Here is a 17,915-nt window from a genome sequence, read left to right as displayed (position 1 = left end):
AGTCAAAACAAAAAAAAAAAAGTTATTGTTGGTCACATTGCATTAAATCAGCACATTAAGTGTTTACAAACAGTAACTATCCTAAAATTCTACTGAAGTCCAAACAGGGACGATGCAAACTGCTAAAAACCAATACCTTAGAATGTTGAAACAAAGATCCCAAAATTGAACACACAGTCACCTCACATACAGTACTGTAATCTCCCACCACTATTTTCACTTAATACCAACATGTAACCAATTATCACCCATTAAAACAAATTTCAATAACCTTTTGAACAAAATAATTGACTACAGAACATTTTAAAGCTTATTTCAGTCAAAAATGCAAAAAATAAAAGCCAGGTGAAATAATCAATGGCAGTGATAGGACTGTTGTCTTTACTGGACCAGATTCCAAAGGTCAACAATAGAGCTGCATTTACACACTAAACATTTGTATACAATAGTTTGGTTCATGGGATTAGACAGATGTTTCAATTTAGTCTCCACAATTTTGTTTTCCCTCTCTCACTGTTTCACGTTTTCACCTTGTGATTAGTTGGATCAATACCCGAAAAACTCCAGGTCATTACATGTCTGTCTAACAGTCATCACCATCTCAAATCAAGCCAATTATTCTGGGCATTTTGCAATACAAGAGCTGACGGCACATTAGTCACCCTTGACATGTTGCATGAATGGTCTTGTTACAGCAGAAGCAACGCTATTGAAATGAGACCTGGCTTCAGGTTACAGTCAAGTCCTATTATTAAAGGCAGTTCTTCATAAAAAGGAACTAAAAATTAAATGAAAAGAATTGACAGTGAAAAATAGGATTCACTGAAATCAGTTGGAAGTGACTTCCTTCAATTTCCAAGTTAGAGACAGTGTTGCTCTTAAAATATCAAAAGGCAAGGGTTCAGTTAAGGCAATAATGGTTTCTACATGTTGGATAGGTTTTCACTTACAAAATAAATTCAAACATTAAAAAAAGGTAATAGTGGAATGGCTTCACTAAGAATTAAAAGTATCTTGTCCCTGTGAAGCATACATCCTGGAAATACTAAGGTGTTCAATTTTAAAATAGACAGGGGAGCAGAGTGGACAGTGATACCTATTCAGAATTGAAAAGCATGTTATTTCGCTTATCCTTCAAGTTAAGTATTTACCACACTTTGCTTCATTCCCCAAGACAGGCAGTTCCATTACAAGCTCAGCACATACTTTGGAAAATTAGATGATATTTACTTTATTTGCAAACTGTTAAAGGCAAAATTCTTCCTCAATTTATAGTAGATTATTTTTCATTTTGGACGAAAGGCTTGTAACCTCTCTCCAGTTTCTGCCAGATGTTTTAGAGATTCAGCATTTTGTCTTCGAGATGCACTTGAATGTCTGAGTGGACAACAATATTTATCTATTGATTAAGAACATGACCTGGTCACACCAACTGGTCTTTAAGCATCTGTTCAATGGCTGGTAGTTAATATTTAAAAAGATTACCACCACCTCCCTCAAAAAAATAATAGAACATAGAACAGTACAGGCCCTTCAGCCCACTAATGTTGTGCTGACCTATTATCCTACTAAGGTCAATCTACCCTGCATATCCTACATTTTACTATCCTCCATGTGCCTATCCAAGAGTCATTCAAATGTCCCTAATGTATCTGCCTCCACTACCACTGCCACAGCACACTCCACACATCCACCACTGTGTGAAGAACGCACTTCTGACATCTCCCCTATACCTTCCTCCAATCACCTTAAAATTATGCCCCCTCTTAATAGTCATTTTCATAATAGTTGTAAATGGAGACAACAGGAAACCGTCTAATAAACCAAGCAAAATGTTACAACTTGCTGAAATAAGTTACAACAGAGGATGATACTGGAGAGTAGAAGATCAGAATTTGTTGAATCTGATATTTTCAGCACTTTTGCTCTGTTATAATCCAAAATAAGTACAGTCGCCACAGTTCCAGAGAATCACAGGGCTGTTCGGAGAGAGCCCAAATGGATGGAGTTTAACCAGAGGGTCACCAAGCCTCAGGTGTGTGTAGAAGTTGAGAAAATGAGCCCATCATGGTAACCTCAGACTGTGCAGGGTTGGAGCTCACGCTGTTGGCATCACAAACCAGCTATCCAACCTACTGACTAGTTTTCAGCAGTGTACTTTTAAGTTTAGCTAGCCCAGGGTCATGGTTATGCTTGGTCCTGATGGCAGTTTGAGTATTTAAATGTGATGCTTTCTTTTTCCTCAAACCAGAGTCAAAATTTTTTTTTGGGTTTTGGGGGTTGGGGGGGGGGGGGGGGGGAAGAGGTGGGCGGGGAAAGCAGAGGACAGGATAGAAAAGAAGCGGTGGAAAGATTTTACCTGCACCCATGTGGAACTGAGTTAAAAAGATATGGGGTCAATCAGGCAGTGGTATGACAGGAAGTAAACCTACAGCCATTCCAATGCTAAAAGCCACAGAGAATCCACATCTGCAAACATAGCCGACTTTTGGATTGATAACCATTTGCTGGCCCATGTTAATATGGCTCGACAGGATTCTAGGTGGAGTTAAAAGTTTAGTTCTTGCTGATGTAGATTATTAGAGATTTCTAGATTTGCAAGCGTTAGTTTTGAAATGTCCTAAATTTCACCAACAGCTGCTGAAAACTAGGATCCCTACAGTGCAGAAGAGGCCATTCGGCCTATCGAGTCACAGTGCAAGATGTTGCAGAGAGCACACTAGTTGGGCACCAAACAGATCCTCCCACTTCAGTTTCACACCTTGTTTTTGGGAGGAAAAAAAACAAACACAAAAACTGTCTTTAAAGACATTTCCAGTGAATAAAAATTTCTTTGAAAATTCCACAGGAAAAAGTGCAACGTTTTAAGTGTACAAAACGATTGCCTTAAGCTCGTCTCAGCATCTTGAGCAGCAGCTGCTGAGCAATTCTAATCTTCATAATCAGCTCTGGAAACTTGATGCTAACCCTCACGATCCAAAGACAGGATGACTGTATGATTGCTTAGTATGTGCAGTCTGCTATCATACACATACAGCTTAATTACCTGACAAACACCAGATGACTGCTCTACTTATCCCTCAAACTCTTCACAGTCCATCTGTGCAATGTGTTCTCTAGTGTTCTTGGGCCAAAATGCAAGTAGAACTTAGCAAACTCAGCCGAAAAAATGAACATTGAGAGCATTCTCTGAATAAAACTGTATGCCAGTTACACTTTCATAGTTGGCACAAAAAGAAAATGCTACTGCTGCCTTAAAAAAAAAAAAAGAGAGAGAATTAGGTTACTAGATTTGGAACAGTACCAGATCCCACCGTATACCTCCCTGGAGAAATGGGCTGGTCTGTGGCTGCTAAAGTTTGGTCATTCTTCTGACGAATGTATGGGATATTGCCAAGAAAAGCAGACTGACCTTTCCAGATGAAAGCTGAACTCAGAGTGCAACAGTCAAACTCATTGATGAAAACAGTTCTGTGAAAACACAGTCTCCAGGACATCTGCTTTGACAGCATTCAAGCCGTATAACAGGAAGAACCTCCAAAAAAAGAATGAGCACTCTGTTAACTGCAACACAACTCTACAACAAATTTGATTCAGTGACTAGGTGGTGTAATTTTATTCAGGCCAATATGTCTTCAATGTCCAATGTTTGAAATCCACTTGATCAACTTCTCCCAGTCTGCTACATAGTTTTGTAAGAAACCTACCACAAATTACACCTGATCCTCTTCAATGAAATGAGCTGTTAAAGAAAAAAAACAATGGGTTCTTGCTCTATATTTAAAAACAACTGTGATATGGGCACTGCTGGCAAGACCTTGTTTGTTGCCCATCACTAATTGCCCTTGAACAGAGCAACTTAATAGGCCATTTCAGAGGGCAGTTAAGACTGAACACCAATTCTGTGGATCTGGAGTCACATGTCAGTGAGACCAGGTATTGACAGCTCATTTTTCTTCAAAACCAAAAAAAAACTACACTTCATGAAACCAGATGCAGTGTTACACAATTGATGATGCTTTGGGAAGACTAAACTATTATCCTAGGCCTGTTGAATCACCAGACCAGATGACATTACTATTATATCATAATCTGAACTGGGATTTTTTTTTTTGGGGGGGGGGGGGGGGGGGGGGGGGGGGGGTGGGGGGGGGAGAAGGTGGATGGAAAAAAAAAACAAAAAAAAAAAAAAGTGTGTGGGAGATAAATAGCAATTAATCAAAATCCATACTTTTGGCCTTTTCATAAGTGCTAAACAGATGACCCTTCAGCCCATCCTTCAGAATCCTAATCATTTGTCTCAACATGATATCCATAGTAGGGATAAAGTTAGAACAATAACCCAGAAAAAGCAAGCTCAAAAAAAGTTCAAGCCAGGTAATATTTCTAGGCTGTTAAATAAAAGGCAATGCGAAGGTCCAAAAAGATTGTTTAAATTCCCTGGCATTACTTCGAGGGTAGTCAGCCAATTGGGAATAGAGATGAATTAACAAAATTGAAATAAATTTAGATGTTCTAACTCAGTTATCTATAATTCCAAATATAAAAATTAGGAATTTTGTAAAGCAAATCCTGACGTGTGGCCTGGCAACACTCTTACAGGGCATAAACCATATACAAAAAAGGAACCTGGAGGGATCAATGACCGATTTAAAAAAAACATGGAGGCAGGAAGTTTAGAGGAGATACAAAAGGGCAAAAAAAAACATTTTTTCATCCAGAGAATGATGGGAATCTGAAATGCACTGCAAGGGCAGTAGAGCAGAAAGCCTCAATACATTTAAGCAGTATTATTAGACATACACTTGTGATGTTAATGTAAGTAAGGCTATGGGCCAAGTGCTGGAAAATGTGATTAGACTAGCTGGATAGTTGTTTCTGACCAGCAGTGACACAAAATGGGCTGAAGGGGCTTCTTCTCTGCTGTATACCTCTATGACTTTTGAACAGATTTGCACTGAACCATCTTTGTTCCTCCAGCGGATACTGCCACCTCAGACAAGCCAAGAAATTGGAGACTTTCCCCAATCATAGAACATGCTGCATGGGTCTTGAATGAAGCAAGTCAACCCACAACATCTAATAGGTTAACTTCAGGACCAAGCAGAACTCCTACATGTAATAGTGGTAGCATCCCTGCCTCTGGATCAGGTTATGTATATTCAAACCCTACACTGAAGACTTGAATACACAGAGGTGGTTTGCAAGAGAAAGAACAGATTTTATTTTTATTTAAGTCTTTAAAATAGACCTGATGCTGGAAATCTAAAGCACAAAAAGGAGTGTACTAGAGAACCTCGTCAGGTCTGGCAGCATTTGTAGAAAAGCAGAGTAAAATGTTGCAGGTCCAGAGACCCTTTGTCACCAATAACCAGAAACAGAACAGTGCCAGCCAAATAAACTGTTGCTGCAAGAGCAGGTCAGAGACCAGGAATCCTGCAACAAGCAACTCACCTCCTGACTCCCCAAAGCCTGTCCACCAGCTGTAAAACAGGCAGAAAAATCAGGCTTGCAACGATTACTCCCATTTTGCCTAGATAAATGCAGGGCCAACAGCTCTACCATCCAGCTCAAAGCACAACACCTGCTGGGAACCCATCTTAAAAAAAAAAAATTAACATTCTTTCCCACCACCATTAACACAAGTCTTGGTGATTAGCACTGCTACCTCACAGCACCAGGGACCTGGGTTCAATTCCACCCTTGGGTGACTGTCTGTGTGGAGTTTGCACATTCTCCCAGTGTCTGTATAGGTTTCTTCTGGGTGCTCCGGTTTCCTCCCACAGTCCAAAGATATGTAGGTTAGGTGGCTTGATTGTGCTGAATTGCCCATATTTCCCCATGAGCCATGAGAAATGCAGAGGTACAAAAAGACAGAGTGTGGGTCTGGGTGGGATGCTCTCAGATGGTCAGCATGGACTCAATAGGCCAAATGGTTTGCTTCCACACTATGATAGTGGAATCTGAATTCAATAAAAATCTGGAGTCTTCACGGATGACAGTGAAAACATTGTCAATCGTTAGCGAAAAAAAAACCCATCTGGCTCACTAATATACTTTGGGGAAGCAAACTGCCATCTTTACCTGGTCTGGTCTACATGTGACTCCAGACCCCTAGCAATAGGGTCGACTCTGATCTGCTTTCCAATCAATTTAGGGACAGACAATTTATGTCAGCCCAGCCAGCAGTGCCCACATCCAGTGAATGAATAAAAAAAATGTCATACTGCAAATGGATGTGGTCCACATCAGATGTGGAAATTCCTGTTCTGAGAGACGTACAATGCATTCAGGGAAATGTACCAAATCTAGTGCAGTAAACTCCAGAGTTTCCACCTGTATTTGTCATTCTCACTTACCAAGCTCCTAGTCTTAAAATTGCCAAGCTAGTGATTTGAAAGGGCAAAACATTGTATTGGTCCCTCCTAGGTGAATATTTCACAATTCACAGCTAACAAATGCAGAATGAGATCAAGTTGCACATAATACCATTACATAGCTTGGCAAGTGTTGAAATTGTATATTGTAAGCACTGTAGCTCTAAACACAGGGAATACATAAATGAATGACATAAAAGAGAGTCTATTGTTGCTTCAACATCCTTTGGAGGACAACAATCTTCAGTCCACCGAGAGTATAGACACTGTTTTAATACAAGGGCTGTGCTTGCAGTAAAGTGGATTTCAAGTGAGAGAGCAGCTATGCATGACAGCCCATTTCAATTTATGCTGATGAAGAAACCACTAGAGGCCATGTCCTCTTGGAGTGGAACGCACTCGTTGATTTAACCATTTTCAAACCAGTCACTTGCATTTTAACAATTTGTTTGGAATATCTTTATGAAGGCTGTTAAAGAGGTTGTCACACGTACCTACGGATCCCTGGACAACTGGCTTACGTAATAGCACTAATACCATGACGTGAAATGGAAAACTGCAGATTCAGGGATTCCTCCCCAGTGAAAATGAATTAATCCCACAGGAGTTTGAACAGCAAGTGTTACAAATCCACCCATTTTAGTCAGATGGCATTACAAAAATATAGTTCTTGTTGAAACTAAAACCTCCCCTTTACAGATGATTTCAGAGACAGACTAAGGGGCCTTGAAAGGCAACTCAGAGTTCACAGAAGCTCTTTAAAATGGTTATCCACAGATGTTAGTGCAGCACAGACCATAGAGACTTGGCATCGCCACAGCATTCATACCAGCCCAAGCAACACACAACTGTATCTTATTACGTGTAGACAGCCACCAACATGGCAAACCATGCCCAGCTGGAGAAACTCAGCAAGCTTTTGGGTGGGGGCACCATCAAGTTCAGCATGACACTTCTTCAGTACACTAACTAGGTGTACCAGAAGAATTGAAGCAGATCAGAATTAGAACAATTCGATAATTAAATGAGCGTGCGTTTCCTTCCTCCTTATACCTGGGAGACTAGTATCTTCAACCAAAAATCAAACAGTGAAACCAAATGCTGCCACATCAGTCAAAAACAGAAAAAAAAAACGTACTTCCACAACGAACTGGGAGTTAAACAAATTCAGAGGTCATGACGCAACTATTTTCCTCCCCCCGGCCGCCTTTTTATTTACTTCAATCAAATCGGATTCAAAACAACCTACACAGGACAGTTCCTGTAAACTAAATGAATTCACAAGCTTCAACATAATACAGGCTTTTGATGAAACCACCCACAAACACTGTATCAAGAAAACGTCTGAGTGTTGGGAAGTTAGGGATCATTTGCAATAGCTTGGAGTCTAGACAGTGGGTTAGTCTTTACATTTTCCAGTAGAAACATTTGATGGTAAATAGCAGTAACGCCTCAAAAACAATTGTGTTTGATGGTTTGGATGCTGCAGATAATATAGAATTTTGAACAACTTGCCAGAATTAGATCATCTCTCCACCCCGAACACTTCACCACCACCACCACCCACACCTCCCTCCCCCTAACACTTGCAACCCCCACCCCTTTCCATCATCTGCGCACTAGGATTAGTGTTGATCTTTTCTTTAGTGCTATGTAATCTTCATTAAATATAGAACCATTGTCAGCAATATAGGGAGACTCAAACATAATCAAATTAAAAGCTGCCACTGTAGCAGTCTGGAAGGGATTTTGGTACCAGCAACACTCGGCCTTTAAACAATAGGCAACAGGGATTGAAATGATCAAAATTATTTTTATTTTTCAGACCAGACAGCTACTAACTTCCAACAGCACTTCTACACTACGCTTGCATTATGTTTTGGCCAATTCGCCACCAAAAACAGAGGGACACACAGCCATAGTAAACAATAGGCCCACACAAACTTGGCAAATATTTCAACAGATTGCTGAAGAGCACTGTTTCAACACTGTTGCACTCAAACTCCCAGCTTAAACCCCTCTTCAGTTACAAAGTCACAGCCAGAGGTCCCTAGCACAGAGGCCCTTCAGCCCATTGAGTCTGTGCAGGTCCAGACTGAACACCTAACAATTCTAATCCCAGCTTCCAGCATGTGGCCCATTGCCTTGTATGTCTTGGCATTGCAAGTGTACAGGTTTTCTGCCTATACCACCCTTACAGGCAGTGAGCTCCAGATTCTCACTGCACTGCGTGAAAAAATTCCTCACATTTCTTGAGCCTTGCGCGCTTTACTTTAAATCTATGCTCCCAGTCATTGATGCTGCCAAGGGGCAAGTTCCTTCCTGTCTGCCCTGCCCCTCAATTTTTTTCCATCTCAACCACATCTGCTCCAAGGGAAAAAACCCCAGCTTGTCCAGTCTTTTCATAACTCTCCAGCCCAAGTTAAAAATCTCCTCTGTCCCCTCTCCAGAACTGCACGATGGTTGGTTAGGTCACAGCTAGACTATTTATACAGTTCCAGCATAATCTCCCTGTTCTTAAACTCCATGCTTTGGAGCATAAATGCAGATATTCCATACGCCACCTTAAATCACTTTATCCACCCGTCCTGCTCCCTTAGGGGAGCAGTGCACATGCATCCAAGGTCCCTCAGATTCTTGGTTTCCCAAGATGCTACCTTAGTCATGTGCTCAGTTGCCTCATTTGCCCTGCTCAAGTGCATCACCTCATTTATCCAGATTGATTTCCATTTGCCACTCAGTCCATCTGACCAATCCATTTACATCCTCTCGCAATCCAAGGCTGTCACTATTTACCCACATCATCCACAAAACGTGTTGATCAACCTTCTTACATTCAAGTCTAAAATCGTTTATGTAAACCAGACAGCAAGGGACCCCACACGGATCCCTGTAGAACCAATGGACAGATTCCCGGTCACACAAAAAAAACATAACCTTTAACCATCACCTTCCGCTTCCTGTGACTCAGCCAGTTCTGAATCCAACGAGCCAAATATCTTTAGACTTTGTGTTCTTACCTTTGCTATCAGCTTCCCGTGCAAGATCTTATCAAAAGCCTTGAAGTCCAAGTGAACTACATGGCTCTCATCTACACACCTGATCACCTCGAAAAAAAACTTCAAGCCAAGTTGGTCAGACATGACCTCCCCTTAAAGCCATGCTGCCTGCTCTTGAAATAATCCCTGCTTCTCCAAGTGCAGATTAATTCTGAACTCAGGACTCCTTCCAATATAGTTTCTCCAACAGAGGAGAGAGACTGACTGGCCGGCCGGTAGTTTCCCTGGTTTATCCCCTTCTCCCTTCAGGAGGGATGGTGCCACACTAGCTGTCATCCTGTCCTCACCCACCTCTCCTGCGGCCGGCAAATTGCAAATTATTACCAATACCTCTGTTACTTCCTCCCTTCCTCACCTCAATAACCTGGGATTGATTTCATTTAGCCCTGGAGATTTACCTCTTTTTCCAAGTCAGCCAGGCCACTCATTTCTTTAGATATATCAAACCTTTTCCCAGATTCCTATACCCACATCATTTAGCTCAATCGTGAACACTGACAAAGTATTCATTTTGAACCTTACCTATGTCCTCCGGCTCCAGGCCCAAACTACCACTGTCACATTTCTGAAAATTTGCCCAAATTCCCACGATTTCTCTTGGACTGTTTAGTGGTGGGTTGGGGGAGTAGGCGTTGTAGTCTATAGCACACTCCACACTGATCCCTCCTTTTTGGTTTTCTAGTCCAATCCATATAGTTTCATTTGGGGGGCCTTCCAAGGTGTCATTGCTCCTTGCTGCTATAATGGATTCCCTGATCAATATTGCAACAGTCCCTCCTCTTTTACCTCTTTCCCTGTTTCACCTGAAGATCCTGTATCCTGGAATATTGAGCGACCAATCCTGCCCCTCTCTCAACCACTTTTCAGTGACAGCAATGACTTCATACCCCATGATGTGAGTTTGTCCCCTCAATTCATTGCCTTGTTCGTCAGACTCCCAGCATTAAAAATAAACACCAGCTTTGACAAACTCCTTTATGCTTTAAATGGCCTATAATTTCTTGGCTTCTTGACTCACTTGTGCCATTAAAGCTAACTCAAAAAACAAGCAGAAATATAGACCGGTTCTGTGTTCACCTTCTTTCGTAGATTATGGCTAAAAAAAACACCATAGAAAGCAGGTCTTGCTTGGAATTCTAACAGGTTGACTATACAGTATTTAAGAATACACAATAGCCAGATTCTAAATACTGGCAAGTTGAGCTAAACAAAAAAAAAAAAAAAAAGAAGGAGATTGTTAATACAAACACTGACATTGAACATTTTCTTTTAAAATTCTAGTAATTGAAAAAGTTCAATTTACTTTGAACAGTCAATACATTTCAAACATCAGTTTGTTCAACATGTCCTGTTGGTATTAAACAGATTTACTGACACAGCTCACGTACTTGGTTAAGACAATGTGGAGCACAGTAGGCTAGGCAGCATCAACAGAGCAGGAAAGCTGGCATTTCGGGTCAGGACCCTTCTTCAGCATTCCTGCTCCTCTGATGCTGCCTGGCCTGTTGTGCTCCTCCAGCTCCACACTTATCCGACTCCAGCACTGGCAGTTCTTACTATCTCTTGTGTACTTGGTTTCTGTGTTTTGTGCACAAGTACTGCATCACTCTCCCACTCCCCACCAAAGTCCTTGTGCTGCACTTTCTCCCCCTCTCCCCCCCATTTCAATAACCCTATTCTTCTGTTCTCCATTCAAAAAAAACTAGGCTAATACCTCAACCTCTAGTCAACATGTAATATATCAATACCACTTGCCTCGTGTCCACACAGGCAAAGCACCAAATTAACCAGCAATGCATTCACAAAAACAAAGAGGACAGGCCTTGGGTTAAACATTCACAAGACAAAAAAAAAGTTCTCTACCAGGCAGCTCACACTATACTGTCCCAGACCAAGGTCCACAACGAGCCACTGGATTACGTGGATCAATTCCCATACTTTGACAGCTTCCTCTTGGCAATGGAAAGCATAGATGTAAAACTGGACGCTGCTCCTCCAAAATGCTGAGCCAGCCAACTGGAGTCAGAATGATGATATATGACAAAGATTTCGAACCCAACAAAGCTCATGGTCGACAAGGCAGCAGTGTTACCAGACCTCCTGCATGGTTGGAGACATGGACATTGAGAGACACCTTAAACCCCTCAAGAAATCTCTCCAGGTATGCCTCCACAAAATCATGACACTAGCATGACACACACTCCAATACCAGTGTCCTCTCAGGCCAACACCCCAGCATAGAGGCAGGGATTAGCGTTGGATGGGGACAAGTGGCAAGAGAAGAGAACTTTACTTTCAGTTTAGAAGAACCGAGCAGAGAGCCACTTTGTTCTGTTTTTTTTTTAAAAAACCCCTTGTTGTCCATGTCTGTTTGCAGGATATGGTGTAGAGGGAACTCTACTTTTAGTTTAGAAGAAGAGGAATTGATTTCAAAATCAGCCAAAATTATCCATATGCCCAATGCCTGACAAGACTCCCAAAACAAGCTCTCTACTTGGAGCTTCATCACAGTAAGTAGTTAGCAGGAGGGCAAAGGAAATACCTCAAAAAAAAAAAAAAAGTCCTCAGACTTCCTGAAAGATGTAATACCCCACTACTGTGGGAACCTCTCGCTCAAGGAAGAAGGGAGAAACTTCTGCGAAAAGGTGCCAACCATTGAGGATCTCTGTCTGGGCCCATTGGAGGTGAGGTGCAAACTATGGAAGGAGGGTGCAGAAACCTGAACCACTTTTTGCAGACACCACTCACCCTAGACCACCCGTGAGGGCGTGTGGACCATCTTGTCACTTTAGGGCCCACACAACTGGAGGAAGACAATGATTCTCAATCCAGGGGCAATGCCCAAGGAGGAGCTAATTATTGAGTAAATGGAGATACAGAAAGTGAGACAGAATAAACGCCTCCTGGTAAGATATGGCACCAAGATCTAAAGGAATATCAGGAAGGAGAAACCTTCAGCAACTTTGATCTGGAAAGGCCAAGAGCAGATTCCAGATATCAGTAACAGACCGAGGGCTGAGCCACTAATTTTTGCAAGTTTTTGTTTGAAAGAGTTGGAAAGTAATCACCAATCAGCACAGACACATGCTGAAAAGCATATATTGGGGCATTTATGCAAGAGAAGTCAGAAAATTAACTCCTTATTTCAGGGACAGATTCTCCTGTTATCACCACCTTGTTGTTTCTGGGGGTTTGTAAGTTGGCTTCTAGTTACGAATAGTCATTCCAACTCGAAGTGTTACTGAGGAGTCAACAGCGGAGTGGTATTATCACTAGACTATTTAATGAGACTCAGGCTAATGTTCTGGGGACCCAGGTTTGAAACCTGCTAGGGCAGATGGAGGAATGCGAATTCCATAAAACAAATCTGGAGTTTAATGACCATTAATGCCTCTTAAAAGGCAGAAATTGCCATCCGTATCTGGTTTGGCCTGCATGCAGCTCCAGAACAACAATAATCTGGTGGATTCAAAACTGCCCTTCAGGCAACGAGAATATGGGCAATAAATGCTGGCTTAGCCAATACTCAACTGGTGAATGAATATTAAAAAAAGCACCTTTCTCCTGATGTTACGAGACCTGCTGAATTTCTTCAGCATTCTGTTTGTTTCCAGCACGTACAGAGTTTTGCATTTATTGTAAGTTGGTTGCTGTCCATCCTTTACTAAAGGAGTGACTGCACATTATTTACAGCAAAGCACCAAGAGATTCAGGGGGCACAGAAACCATTATACAGATGCAGGCCTCCTTCCCTCACTATCCTTTTCTTGCTCATCTTGGAGCTCAGCCCTGTTTCACCACCAAGTATCTGATCGCCATCTATGTTCCTCAAACCATCGCTAGACATTCAGCCAATTCTTTTTAAGATGAATCATGAGACAAACAAAGTCTGTACAAGAGTCTAACTATTCACTCCATTAGGTAACATACCAAAATGGGATGGTTGATGACATGTGCAGTGCTCATCAAATAGCATTCCAGCGTGTAACATTAAACCACATTCAGCACAAATTAAAAAAAGGTACCTCAGAATTTCTAAAAGCAGCATCTGGTTTTGAGTGCTGTTTAATCTCTAGTTTGCAATACTAAATCGGAAGCTATATCTTCTATTCATTGCCCTCCCGCCACTTCCCCACCTTATCCCAATATTGAAGTGAGTCAATGCCCAGCTGCCAGGAAGCAGTGGAGACCTACTCCCAATCCCCTTCCAGAGTCATTCAAGCTTACATCATTAATAGAAAGGTTGGAGCACTGTCTCCTTCCTGGCTAGCCAAGTCAAGGTCAGCAACAGGGACCAGGTATCCTCCCACGCCAAACTGCACACACCAAAGAAAAACCTTAACAGCTACCATTGACTCAGGATTCTATTTTTAAACTAAAAATAAGAAGTTGTAAAAGCAGGTCAAGATTTGTGTTCCAGTTTACTGCTACATCTATTTGTTGGCATATTAGATTAGGTGTGAAAAATTTCAGGGAATCAAGCACTCAAGAGCCAAATGCATTAGTTTGCTTTCAATTTCAAAAAGGAGTCTACACACTATCGGAATGTCAAGATTGCTTCAGGCAGGCATACAGTTGTGTACGGGGTTCAGCTTTCTATACATATCTTGGGTACCAGATAAAAATCATTAGCTAAAATAGGTTAGCCATTGTTGATCTTAATCTATTGCTCTAACAAATCATCAATTTCTTGGTTAAAATCCCTTGTAATTAAGTGTTCAAAAGCTTTCATGGAAAGAAAGACAGCTCAATCTATTCACTGCAGACCTTGAACAATTTCAGGTCCATGGGATAAAAAGAAAAAAAGTGAGAGCTTACTGACAGGACACAGCCTATAGTCTGAAGGAATGTGTTTCATTGCCAACAGCATCACCACCTAAAACACACACTGTACAAGACACCAAATCGTGGGTGCAGCAAGTCCTACTTACAAGGCCTAAAACGGGCAACCATTTGGAATCAATGAACGTTGAAGGCAGTTCAGGTAATTAAAGTCTAATTCTCTAACTTCTATGTGAACCCATGACGTGGAGATGTCGGTGTTGGACTGGGGTGGACAAAGTCAGAAGTCACACACGACACCTGGTTAAACATTAATCTAACAGGTTTATTGAAAGTCACAAGCTTTTGGAGCATTGCTCCTGCAGGTGAAACGCTGGATTGGGTGATGACTTCACCTGATTGAATGAGCAGCCTCTGAAAGCTTGTGATTCTAAATAAACCTGTTGGACTATGAACCTGGTGTCCTGTGTCTTCTGACCACGTGAACCCAGAAAGTACAAGCATTTTGCAAGTTAACTGGCAGCATTAGCTTGGATTTAAAACACCAAAAATTGTTACCTGAAGCGTATGGTTGACCTTGTTTAAAAACCCTATGTTATCAAAGGTTTAACCATAAGAATATTGTGTGATTTGGATTGTATTGAATTCTTGTGCGTATATGCACAGCCTCAATCTCTCCAACAGTAGCAGGTTTGTAACACAGTAAGACCATAAGAAATAAGAACAGGTGTAGGCCTTTCAGCCCCTCGAGCCTGCTCTTTCTTTCATTTGGATCATGGCTGATCAGATATTCGTCGTCACGACCACTTTTCTGCCCTTGCATTTGTACTGCACCATTCTGGCCCAGAGGGTCAGGCAATTACCACCCTATCACACAAGACAGTCTCTGCCTCAAAAGATTCCTGAAATGCTCATATATTGATCTAAAGCTGCAGTTTTTGTTAAAAAGACGACAGACAATTGCTCATTCTGCATTTAAAATCTTTTCCATTTGCTTATGGCCAGGGTACTCCAACCAGCCAGTAAAACAAGCTTCAACCAGTTCTTAGTGGGGAAAGGCAATGGAGTACCAGATCCTGGAAATAAAAGCCAAACACATCCTTTTAAAGTAAAGGAAATGGGCAAATTAAAAGTAGTCCAGAGTAAACAAAACTTAACAGTAAAGCTTAATTAACTTAGGTACATTTTAAAATGGTTTTTTTTTTGGAATCACCTACACTCACCTTTACTGGCTCCATCCCCGCCTCCTTGACCTGTCCATCTCCTCTCCACCTATCTGCTCCTTCATCCATCTTCCATCTGGCTCCCCCCCTTCTATTTATTTCAGAATCCCCTTCCGCTCCCCCATTTCTGAAGAAGGGTCCAGACCCAAAACGTCAGCTTTCCTGCTCCTCTGATGCTGCTTGGCCTGCTGTGTTCATCCAGCTCTACACCTTTTATCTCAAAGCCATATTCCTGACTTATTCAGGTCTACAAGCAGACCCACTGGCCACTGAGATCAGGGACTCACTTCTCCGCATCGAATTCCTTTTGCTGTGAGGGTGCCTGTGATGGCTCAGATGAAGTCAGAAGACACATCACCACGTTATTTGAAATCTCTACCTGATGAAGGAGCAGTGCTCCAAAAGCTTAAGTGGAGAGAAGTCTTTTTTTAAGTTGTTTTCAAGTTTAAAGGAAGGGCTGAGGGGCCACGAAGGGATTCAAATGAAGATAGCCTAGAGAAAAGTCTTCAATTCAGTTATAAAAAGTTGCTCAAGACAGATTTACCAATGCTTGTGGTTAAGAGCCAAAAGAAAGAATGTTCTCAGCTATTATAATCATTTTTTAAAATCAGAGCAGGAATTTTATCCACAACTCTGCAGATGGGAATTGTTAACTTGAATTTCCAACAAAAAAAAAAGGGAAGGAAGAAGATTTACAAAAAGAAAAAATTCCCCCTGTTTGGGTTAAGGATTAATCACAACATAACACAAGGAAAATTTGGGGAAACCCAAGATCATATATTCTATGGCTCTCTTCCCTCACTTCCTCCTCTGCCAAAACAGAGCAGTTTGAGAATTGCTCTCAGTGTGGCTACTTGTCTGGTGAATTGTAAAACAACTCTGGCTTTCTTCCAGTCTTGTAGTCCCACAGCTGCTTTTCAAAAAAAAAAGTGTACTGGTTCTGATTGAAACAACTTAATTCTTCTTTTTGGAAAAAAATCTGATCTTTAATAGTCCCTAATGGATGGAGGCAAAAAAAAAGGAAATGGATAAAAAAAAACTAAAAATTATATTTGTAAAGTCTATACATGGGATATCAAATCATTCAAAATGATCCAGGAATGAGCAAGGTTTTGCTAGCCAACTTTCTACATTTTATTAAAGTGACCAAGAAAATGATTGAGAGACCATAGCTTGTAAAAAAAGGTCATTTTTTTTTTAAAAAAAGGAGACTGATAACATGACAATTAATTAAAATTTAAATATCTTTAATACGTTTAAATAAAAGTTTACAATTGGAAGCCCAAAGGGTCATTCTATTTAAGCCACATGGTATGGGGGTGGGGGACAATTACTTCCCCAGATAAGGAAGGATGGCCATCATTTTTGAAATCTGAGTTTTCGACAAGCTTCCGATATCCAGAGCGAGGGAGGGAGCAAGGGCGAGGGAGGGAGTGAGGAAGCGAGCTCAAACTATAAAATTTACTTTCCTCTCCAAGTCTCACTGAGCATTTTCAGAATGACTTATTTTACGCTTTCAGCATTTGCAGTATGTAGCATTTTAGTGGCTACAATGCAAGTGGTTTTCTGATCAATACTAAAAGTTACAAGCATTTTCCACCAGGACAAACATCCAATCCCTGTTCAGAGTGGAGATCTAAACAAGCACTTGTCTATACTTTTAAACTCACTAACTCCAAAACATTAGACCGATGAAAGATTTTTAAAAAAAGTCTATTTTAAGCTTGGTTCAATTAAACTCTGCAAGTAGGCACAAAGTCAGAGACTAACTAAAGAAAATGGTTTTTGCGTTCTTAAACTCAAATAACTTTGGCCATTCTTTCTGCCACAAAGCTCTGTATTCATCCAGATCACTCCAGCATCTGATAAGAGATCAAGCATTAAGAGGCTGGGTGACACAGCAATTTAAAAAGGAGAGTTTTTCCAAGCCTTTCAAAAACAAAATAGCACTAAACAAAAGGGTTGTGAAGCAACAACAACCTGCATCAACACAACATTGTTGATCCTTTCATTGTGTTAAAAAAAAGGGTTTTTTAAAAAAAGGGGACACAGGGAGACTGACAGTCTTAGGGAGCAAACTCCTGAGCTTGTGCCATAGGTACCTGATAGCATTACCACCAATGAAAAAGTCAGGGGCACACGAGAAAGGTCAAAACTGCAGATATTGAGAAGCTCAAAATAGAAGCAATCGAAGGAGGATAACAGAACATTGCCAAATGAGCAGGAGAGAGTGTGGATTCAAACAAAAGGATTTAAGTGGAGGATGAAGATCAGTCTGGGAGCTAAGGTGAGGACCAGCAGGCACTGGGGTGCGGGGTAAATGTAAAGGCTGGAAAGTTGCTACTGGGTTAGTGTCTCTGGACTGGTAGAAGCACAGAATTAGTAGATACTTGCAGACATTATATATAAAAAAAAAGTGACAAGCTGCTATCTGTATCACAGATAGCAGGAACTGCAGATGCTGGAGAATCTGA

The 17,915-nt window shown here is 41.2% G+C and overlaps 1 protein-coding gene across 2 annotated transcripts in view; it reads right to left on the bottom strand.

Annotated features, from left to right (window-relative positions):
* spsb1 (splA/ryanodine receptor domain and SOCS box containing 1) overlaps positions 1-17,915 on the bottom strand; it is a 58,729-nt gene that overhangs the window by 1,633 nt on the left and 39,181 nt on the right. The window lies entirely within an intron of this gene.

Source organism: Rhincodon typus, chromosome 31 (genome assembly GCF_021869965.1).
Source record: "Rhincodon typus isolate 14 chromosome 31, sRhiTyp1.1, whole genome shotgun sequence".
Classification (NCBI taxonomy): Eukaryota; Metazoa; Chordata; class Chondrichthyes; order Orectolobiformes; family Rhincodontidae; genus Rhincodon; species Rhincodon typus.
This window is presented reverse-complemented; position numbering and strand designations above follow the sequence as displayed.